The sequence below is a fragment of the Mastomys coucha genome, unplaced genomic scaffold (genome assembly GCF_008632895.1).
Source record: "Mastomys coucha isolate ucsf_1 unplaced genomic scaffold, UCSF_Mcou_1 pScaffold11, whole genome shotgun sequence".
Classification (NCBI taxonomy): domain Eukaryota; kingdom Metazoa; phylum Chordata; class Mammalia; order Rodentia; family Muridae; genus Mastomys; species Mastomys coucha.
In genome coordinates this window covers 29123703-29133327 of record NW_022196893.1, presented here as the reverse complement: position 1 = coordinate 29133327, position 9625 = coordinate 29123703, and the positions used below count along the sequence as shown (strand labels likewise).

General features: G+C 48.6%; 1 protein-coding gene across 1 annotated transcript in view; it reads left to right on the top strand.

The window, feature by feature from the left end:
• Nucleotides 1-9190, top strand: part of Senp1 (SUMO specific peptidase 1) — a 98529-nt gene extending 89339 nt beyond the window's left edge. The window contains exon 19 of the transcript XR_004113655.1: nt 9059-9190. The gene's annotated coding sequence lies outside the window, so the exon portion shown is untranslated. The remainder of the gene's footprint in view (nt 1-9058) is intronic.
• Nucleotides 9191-9625: the final 435 nt, after the last annotated feature.

Sequence of the window (9625 nt, the reverse complement as noted above, 5' to 3'; positions counted from 1 at the left end):
TGTTGTTGCCCTTCTCTGTCTCCTGCCCCTGTGTTGTTGCCCTTCTCTGTCTCCTGCCCCTGTGTTCCATGCTGATAACCATCTCCCCTCCCTATAAAAGGAATAAGTGAAGGAAGATGACATGGCAGTTACAGATCCTTCAACAAAATCCCCAGTCCCAGCAGTCATCCCTGGGATGTACACAGAGAAAATGAGACTGCTTCTGTCCTTTTGAGAGCATGTGCTATGATGTGTGGAAGCTGGCTACATCCGGTTGATCACTTGAGACCCACTGTGACTCCCAGGAGTCCTGTATAGGGCTCAGTGTGAGTGCCTGTCCATAGACAGGCCAGAGACTGTCAGTTCACTCTTCTGTGTGTGAGGAGTATGTCCTTCTGTTCTTCAGACTGCCCTCAGCACTGCTTTAGTATTCAGTGGTTCGAGGGGACCACATAGAGCCTGCCTGCCATCACCACCTGGTTTATATACCCATGGTACGATCAGTCATTTGTGGATGGAGAGAGGTTGGGGAGATCGTTTAAAGATCTGCTTTGTATTTAAATCTTAACCATTGATCTTTCAGTGCCATCCTCTAAGCTCTGAAAAAAGGTCAGAGTAAGAAGTGACTAACATTTTATTGTGTTGTTTTTCCTTGCTCTACCTGCATGCCTGATGCTACGTGGAGTAAGATGCTCTAAGTCAATGTTGAAGGTCAGTACCAGCACTGCCTTGGTTGTAGAATTGAGGCTACACGAGAGCCTTGCTAAGTGCAGCTTGCCTAACTCACTAAGTGTGCACCCAGGTCTGATTAGAGCGCTCCCTGGTCACACTACCTTAACATCTCTTCTCTGGACTTCTGTAGTCCTGATGACAGAATGACTTAACTTCTCCCTGTTTGTCTTGTCATCTGCCTTTGTCATGGGGCACAACCTGGAGCTGCCAAGGCCAGGAGACTGGGATGGCGCTGGTTTTCTAGTCAAGAGTGCAGGCATCTGTATTCACATCTGTAAAGAACAAGGCAGGACTCATTCTCTGAAACATTTCTTAAGAAGGAGAGTTGGTTATTTGTCATAGCTTCCAAACACTGTAGGCCCAGAGCATCCGTCTGACCTCAAACAGGGCTCCTCTTGACTTTAACAGAAGCACCTTCCTCATCAGGTTGGCATGCTGCCATCTGGGGCTCTCTGTACCCCACTATGCTTCTCAGAACATCTTTGTAACCCTTTAGGTAGGCTCCTCCTCCGTCCTTCATGCTGACAGGGCTGTCCCTCGCACATTCAGACAATGGGTCCCTTCTCTTTGTCTTGTCCTGTAAAGGCACTTGCCTTACCTGGAACTCACAGGAACCCTCTGTCTGAAGATGTCCTAAGTGTGAGGTTGGAGCCTGGAGGGTGAGAAAGATGGGTGAACAAAGGAAGTACGGGGTCACCAGGTTGGAAGGCTAAGCAGACACAGGTGCCACCTTGTCAAGAGAGTACAGGCTCATTAGCACAAAGTTCAGAATGAAGCTGAAGTGGAGGAAAGGGCTGAGGTGGGGATGTGTCAGGGATGATGTCACCTTTATCTGTATATGTGACTCCCTAGGTTTTTTTTAAATTGATTTATTTAAAATAAATTCTGTGGATTTTGCTTCTTTGCTTTGACTGGGAACTCCCTAGACTCTATATTTGTGTGTCTCTGAGACTGTTCTGTCTCCTCAGTTACATGAGAGTATGAAAAAAAATATATATATTTAAATATATAAGTATATTAAATATAAAATATATATACTTAAATACATATGTATATATATTTTAGCATAGATAGATTCCCCCCAACCCCGAAACTGTCTCCTGATCCAAACTGAGCCAGTGATTGGATCCTCATTATGGTCTGGATTTCTGAATCCACCCCTTAACCAAGAGACTGAATACTGTTCATTCATTCATTCATTTTATTCCACATACCTGGAAGTGAAGCCTGGAACACAAATAACATGCAAATCTGTGGCTTTCTGGTGCTTTTTAAAACTAAACCTGTCTGCAGAGGCTGCCAGGGAGCTCTCTTGAAGCCAAGTGCACCTCTCAGACTCCAACCGACTCTGCTAACTGCACCCTTGTCTCGTTGCTTTCCCACCCCCTTCTTGCCATATTGCCTCTACTGGGTGTCTGGTACATCGTGCTCCTCACGAGAGTGAGACTAAGAAACCATAGCAGCTCACAATAGAGAGGAGAACAGGTTAGAAGAGCCCTGGAGCTCTCTAGACAGATTTATGAACTGTCTTTTTAGGCATGATTAGGATTTTTTTTTTTCAAAGCTCCCCTAATGGCTGGAGTGAGGAAAGAAGCCTTTAAGCCATATTCTATGATTTATATATATAGTTGGCAGTTGCCTGAACCTTTCCACTGGACACCAAAACAAGATTGTTCTCAGAGTAGGACCTGTATCCAGTGTCCGTAAAAGACATCCTCTCCCCAGCTACTCCCGGGTGCTATTCTGGTCATGGCTCTGCAGAAAGTTCCAAAGGAGAAGGGGCGGCTGCTTTGTCTTTGAGTACCAGATACTTCTCAGACCTGGGGGAAATGTTTATGTCATTGTCTACCATGTCCACTCACTATCAGCCATTGCAGACAGCTATCTACTTCTGCTGTGGCCTAGCAAACCCCAGCACCTCTCTAGCAGCCATCCTGCTCCTCTCCCAGGCTGCGTGCTCTTACCACTCTGGCCTCTTGCTCCTGTTTGTCTAACAGGCCAGATACTCTTTTACCTCACTGCTCCTCCTTACTGTGGGAAGAGCCAGGTCCAAAGCGTGCAGCCTCTTCACCCACCTGTCTCTCCTCTATACTCACAGCTCTGGGTATGGTGGTAGTTACTGGTCTGTGCTAAGCACCTCCAAGTGTCTAGAAGAAGGGAAAGACAGACTGGTTGAAGGAATGAATGGGTTGCTATTACTGACGTGTCCAAGTTGTGTGTTGATTGAAAAAGACAGTTTTGTGTAATTCAGGCTGGCCTCTAATTTAAGTAGCCAAGGATGATCTTGAACTCCTGATCCTGTCTCCCAAGTGTGTATCATAACTGGCCTCTCTCTCTCTCTCTCTCTCTCTCTCTCTCTCTTTCTCTCTCTCTGTTTGATTCATGTTTTAATATGCTTTTAAAAATGTATTTATTTTGGTTTTATATATGTGGGTATTTTGCACATATATATGGATATTTTGCATGCATATATGTCTGTGCTTGCCTGTGTGTCTGTTGCCTGAAGAGGCCAGAAGAGGGTATCAGATCCCCGAGAACTGGAATGACAGGCCCCTGTGAGCCACCATATAGGTGCTGGGAATCTGGGTTCCTTGGAAGAGTAGCTTAGCTAGTTTTTTAACTGCTGAGCCATCCCTCCAGCCCCATGGATTCATTTTTGAGATAGTCTCACAGTATAGCCAAGGCTTTTGATCCTTCTCATTCTCCTGAATGCATAGTTTGTGCCTCCATCTCTTGCCTTCCATCTAAGAACTTTCACTATATTTATCTTGTAGAAAGGTTCTCTCTATGTAGCTCTGGCTGATCTGGAACTCACCATGTATGCCACTTGCTCCAGCCTCTCTCAGCCTGCCAAGTGCTGAGCTGGCTTCAGCTGAGTCTTCTTCACTTCTGCTTCCTGTCCGCTACAGAGCGTCTGGCTTCAAGTTTCCTCTCTACTTACCAGCTAAAAGCCGCTTCCTAACAGTAAGAGTTAAGGCCCTGCTCTCACTCCAAGTGCATTGCTCACTGGTCCTCACACAGCTGTGGTATGGGAGTCATCGCTTCTGAAAAGAGAAACCAGAGCACAGGCACGGACGACCTGCCCAAAGTCCTCCGTCACCTTCCAAGGCAAAGCAGGGAACTGCAGGCCCACAATGCTGAGGTTGGCTGCTTCCTCGGGGCTGTTCATGCTCACCAGAGACCTCTTGCCACCAGCTCTGAAGCCGAAGACCAGCCAGAGCCTTTAATGAGGTCCACTCAGTCCTCCCCTCTGGGAACAGCTTGGGTCTTCACTCATGTTCTCACCTGAGTTTGGAAGGGTGAGGGGCAGGTGGGTCCCTCTGCCTTTGGATTCGTGTCTCCTTGGCTTCTGCAGAGAATGAGGGTTCTCGTCACCTTCCCCAAGTGCCACTGTTCTCTTCACTAGGATTTCTCTTTGGTCTCATCTGACCCACAAAAAGATAAGCCTGAGGGTAGAGGGCGAGGAATCAGAGTTGACAGGAGGCCCCAGCCTGTCTATACTCATGGCCTCTGAAACAAGGCAAGGTTTGTGCTAGGTAGGGGGACACCCCTCACACACAAACAAAACAAAGCCCTGGAGACATTTCTAGTGGTCCATCCTGTCTTTCTACCTCTGCCCCACTCACTCCTGTCAGTGTGGAATTCCCTCTACCCTGGTATGAGAATCCCAGGAATGTGGGACCCAGGGCCCTCCCTCTATTTTCCAGCCCCACCCCGCACACACACACTATACCCCACTGGCCCTGTGTGGGAAGTTTTATTCCAGGAGCTAACGGGAGGAGCCCTGAGCCTCTGACTGGGAAAGAAAAGCAGCACCCTCAGCTCTTCCCCACCCCCACCCCTCTGCTCCCCCTAAATCTGTTCTGCCACTTTTCATCACAGATGGCTGGCACCCTCACCCAAGCCTCTCTTGATGGTAATTGCTCCTAATTGTTTTCCCTGGCTGACAAGGCCTTTCTTGGCTGCCCTTAGAACATGGACTCAGGGAGGGAGGCAAGCCCCTGTGGACCTCAAACTCCAGCTTTCCAGATGTAATTTAGAGGGAAAGCTCACAAAGAATAGTAACCAGAGAGAAGAGCAAGGTCCTGGGGGTGGGGGGAGGTGTTGAGCATTTCTTTCTCTAGGCCACTCAGGACCAGGGATCTTTGGGGATGGCAGCCACTCCTGAGTGGAGTTGGGGAGCTTGAGGAGTGGTGGATAACACTGTCCCTTCCTCCTTCAGCTGGGCTACTGATCTGATTACTTCTCCCATAGAGTCTAATACACTGCTTAGAAAAGGCTTTGGGGGTGACAGCCGGAGAGAAGGCACGGGAACGTTTTAGTGGGTCCATGTTTAGTGCAGTACCCGTGGTGTGCCAGGCTCCTGCACTGGCTTTCTGTGCCCTGGTGCATCTTGCTTGCTCTAGCGCCAGCTCTGAGTGTCATACCCAGTTAGTTCCATGGCTTCTGGCAACCTGAGCTGCAAGCCACTGATCTCCCAGTCCCTTCACCCTGACTCTCAGCTTCACTCAGCAGCTGTACAGGGCCTTTTCCAGTGGGCACATCCTTTTTGAGAGGAATCCAGGGAGTAGAAGTAAGAATGGAGAATGGACCAGTTTTACACAGCTGCAGACATCTAAGGGAGTCTCATAGATGTGCCAGGAAGGGTCTGGGCTGAGAACATTCCCAGATTCTGTGATAGAATGATTATGCAATCTCTGCTGAAGCCTTGCCCATGTTCAAGTCAAGATATCATATAAGATTTTTCTAAAAATTTCTGTACGGGCAAGTGAATATTTTCCTATCTGTATATGCACCCATTTGCCTATCTGTCTATCTACTAACCTCTATTCAACCATTCACTCAGTTGCTTCTTTAGGTCCTACTCTGTACCAGGCTCTGGGGGTATAGGGAAGATATAGTCTGGTTACTTGTCTCCACAGGAACTTCTCCAGTTCCTTCTTCAGAAGCCAGATCTCCCTTCTGTCATGTCAGAGACCAGACTCCAACCTAGGAGATCTTCCAGTGGATAACTAGAAGTCTTTAACCAGAAGCCATTGATAATTAGGGCCAGGATAATGGTTGGAGGAACGAGAAAGGTCACTGAGCCCATCGCTGTAGTTTAACTGTGCTGGTTAAAAAAAATTAGCAAGCCCAGACAAGTGTCTCTCTGTGTCCAGTGCTCCGGGCTGTTCCCAGACAGGAGTTGCTCCATTAAACAAACTACAGCCAAGGGCAACAGGGGCCTGGGCCCAGAGAGGACTGAAAATGAGAGTGGGAGCATGGGCCCCCAGACAGGACTTGAGCCTGCCAGTCCGTTACAGATAAAGTCCGTGTGTGAGTAAAGCTGCTGGCCGACTGGAAGTATGAGCATATGACCTGGAAGCTGAGGCTGAGTTAGGGGAAGGCCACACTCAGGAGCCCAGGCACCAGACAGAGCACACACATTGAGTGAGGGTGACATAGACTTAGGAATAGAGTTCTCTGGCTGGAGCCTGTTGAAGAGATGAGCAGTAGTACTGAGAAGGGAAAGGTAGTAACGGGACACTGGGTGGGGGGCCGACGCACACACACGCACTCTTCTGAGCTGCAGTGTATGTGGCAAATCCGAAGGGACTGTGCTTTGGGCTCCACAGCCTCTCGCCTTTCTGCTTGTGGCAGAGGTGGAGTTAATGGGACCTGCATCCACAGAGTCTCTCACAACCTTGAGGACAGAGGCCCATTCATTCCGGGAGCTGCAAAGCACCTCTCAGGCTGGCCTGTAGTCCTCGTCCTGTCCCACCAACGTGCAAGGGAGCGGACGTGCATCTTTGCACATGCAGCCTTGCCCTCCAGCACACACACAAAAGCCACACTCAAGCCCTTTAACCCCTCCCTCCCACATGCCTCGTGGCTCAGGCTCTGCCTGTGCCTCTCTCGGTCATTGGAGTTACCTCTGACAACCTTCTGGACCACAGGCAGCCCACCTGGGTGGTGCTTGTGAAACTTCCAGGATTCTGGAGGAGAAATGGCTTAAGAACAACATGAAGACATTACTTCCCTCAGAGCAGGGGGTTTGGGTGACAGCTGTGTCACCAGCAAGCTTTGAGACCTTCCCCCAAGATAATTAACCTCTCTGGCTTTGTCTCCTTACTGTGAGATGGGAGAGAAGACTGAATAAGAGCTCTTTATAAGCCCACTGGAATGATGTACAAGGCACAGAGGCCTTTGAGTACACTCCCAGCCTTACCCAACCCCCAGAAATTGAAGAGCCAGGGGGCTGAGCCTGGAGAGTTGGCCCAATGGTCAAGAGCTAAGAGCACTGGCTGTTCTTGTAGAGGACCTGCCTAGAGTTTGATTCCCAACGTCCCCGGGACAGCTAACAACTAACTGTGTCTAACTCCATTTCCAGAGGACCCAACACCCTTTTCTGGCCTCCGGGTACTGCATGCATTTGATGAACAGACATATAAAGGCAAAACACCCATATGTATAAAAAAGTCTTTTAAAAAAGTAGTTCTGAACATTGCTGGAGTCAGCTTCTTTGTAAGTGACACAAACATTCCTATATGAAATTCCCACCATCCTTTAGGTCAACTTCACCCTCCCATAGTTCTTCATGGTCTTTATTCCTATGCCTCAAGCTGTGGGAACACTCCCCGTCTCACAGTAGTGCTCTGTCTTCTGATGGAGTGGGTCCATCTCTGCAGGGGCCAAGGGACAATGGCAGATGCTGGGGAAAGTATTTAAGTACAACTAACTCCACAGGCGCTCAGTGCCTGGATGTTCCCTTGCCCCAATCCTGCCTGTGCAAGAGTGAACACAAGGATGTTCCCAAACAGGAGCCTCTTCCAGTTTAGCTGAGGGCCTTCCATTGCTGCCCCAGCACAGGGAAGCACAGGCCGGGTTCCTACCCTGAAAGGCCTTTGGGGGCCTGTGCGATGGTAGGAAATGTAGGCTGGGTGGTCCAAAGGCAGCCTAGAAACCCTAACACACCAGGTAAACACAAGTGCTACGGTAGCTAAAATACAAATATTTAAGTTCAGTGTTTGATATTCTTAAAGCGTCAAAATAATTGATCATTATGGAAAAAGTTGGAACTTTAGAATTCTTCACCATTACAACTGCTTTTTTTAAATGCCAATCTTTAATTGATTTGCACTTGTAAATGTTTAATCTAGCAGTAAGGGTTCTGCATCGTCCCGAATAAGAGAAACAAAGACTCCTCCTCCCATAGCCCTTGGGGGTACAAGAACAACCCTGTACGATAGAAGACCAGAGACTCGAGACTAAGAGACTTTTATTTGAGCCCCAGAGCTATCAGTTGCTAACTAATGGGCCCATGGCTTGTCTTCCCTGTATCCCACTTGCTCGCCTCAGCCATAGTATTTCCAACTCTCTCACATACGCATGACATCAGTTTCAGATATGAGGGAACACTGAGAGAAATGGACAGAAGGAAAGCCAGAGAGTGGCCACCAGGAGACTCATGATGTCATCTCTACATCATGGCCTCAAGTCCAACTCAGATCCATAGGGAGGGAGACCTCAGACCCTCTAGTTTGGGGCTCACAGCTGAAGGCAGTCTAAGGTGCTGAAATAAACACAGTTTTTTCACATGAGCAGCATTTTAGATTGCACTCAAGGCATGTTTTTTAAAGGATTATTGCTCTACCGACTACAAAACTAGGACCATAAGAGGCATGGCTCTTTAGAGAACCCCTACCACGTAGGGCTGCTTGGTGCCATGGTGTCCGTGAGGACTGCCTTCCACCACCATCTTCACTCTGGTTGTGGCAAGATGAAGCTCAGGGTAGCCTGTCAGACACATGGCTGTCTCAGTTTGTGAACTGAAGGTTGAGTCTCCCTGGACAGTACCCAAGGGCTGCATATTTTTTTCAGTACCTCTCACCAGCCCCTCGGATGAATTTACCTTTTCTACGTGTGCCATTTGGCCGTTTCTATTGCAGGAGACCACAGGTTCAATGGGGTCCACTGTTCTGCCACAGTGACAAACAGCCACAGCTCTGTTCTCTCGGCCAGCCCTGGGGCCTGGAGGCCTGCCTGTGGGAATTCCAGAATGTAAGAATGTGAAGCTGGGTGGCACAGCCCTTGCTTAATACTGCCCAGCCACTGCACGAGGGGAAACTGAGGCCAGGGAGGCTGACAGCTCAAGAAGCATGCTTTCCTGTGTCAATCCCAGCATGCACCTCACGTCAGCACCAGTAATGGCCCAAAGCCCCGGCCTGCTGGCCTCAGCCGCTGAGAAGTCATATGTTCAATAATAGGAAAGCTCTAACCTTTCACCTTTGTGCAGTCTCCAGAGATAGATGGGACTGGGTTCTCAATTTGCATTCATCTTGTTTGTTTTTGGTTTCTGTTTTTCTAGATCGAAATCAATTTTCTCTACATTGGAGTGACACAGACAATTCCTGGCCTTTCTTGGACAGCCTGTGACCACCAGACCAGCAAGGCTGTACCCACTGAGTCTCATGAAAAAAATAAATCCAATTGACCTCCACAATGGTCTTTAATTTACAGAATTGAGAATCTGAAGTCATGGGAGTCTCAGGACAGCTTGATCAATCTTAAGTTTGTTTCCAGTAATTCCCTTGGCTCCCTTGCAAACTCAAAGTACCCACACAATTCCTGCACACGAAGAGAGAGTGTTTCTTCCCTCCCTCGCCTTTAAACTAAGCTTCGTCCCATACTGTGTATGGACCAGCCCAGAAGAAAGCTTTCTGGGCTAGAGAGACAGATCAGTGTTTAAGAACATGTGCTGCTCTGGCAGGGGACCCTGAGTCCTTTTCCCAGCACCCATACCAGGTGGCTCACAACTGCTAGTCACTCCAGATCCGGGAGGGTCTAGTCACTCCAGATCCGGAGGATCTAGTCACTCCAGATCCGGGAGGGTCTAGTCACTCCAGATCCGGGAGGGTCTAGTCACTCCAGATCC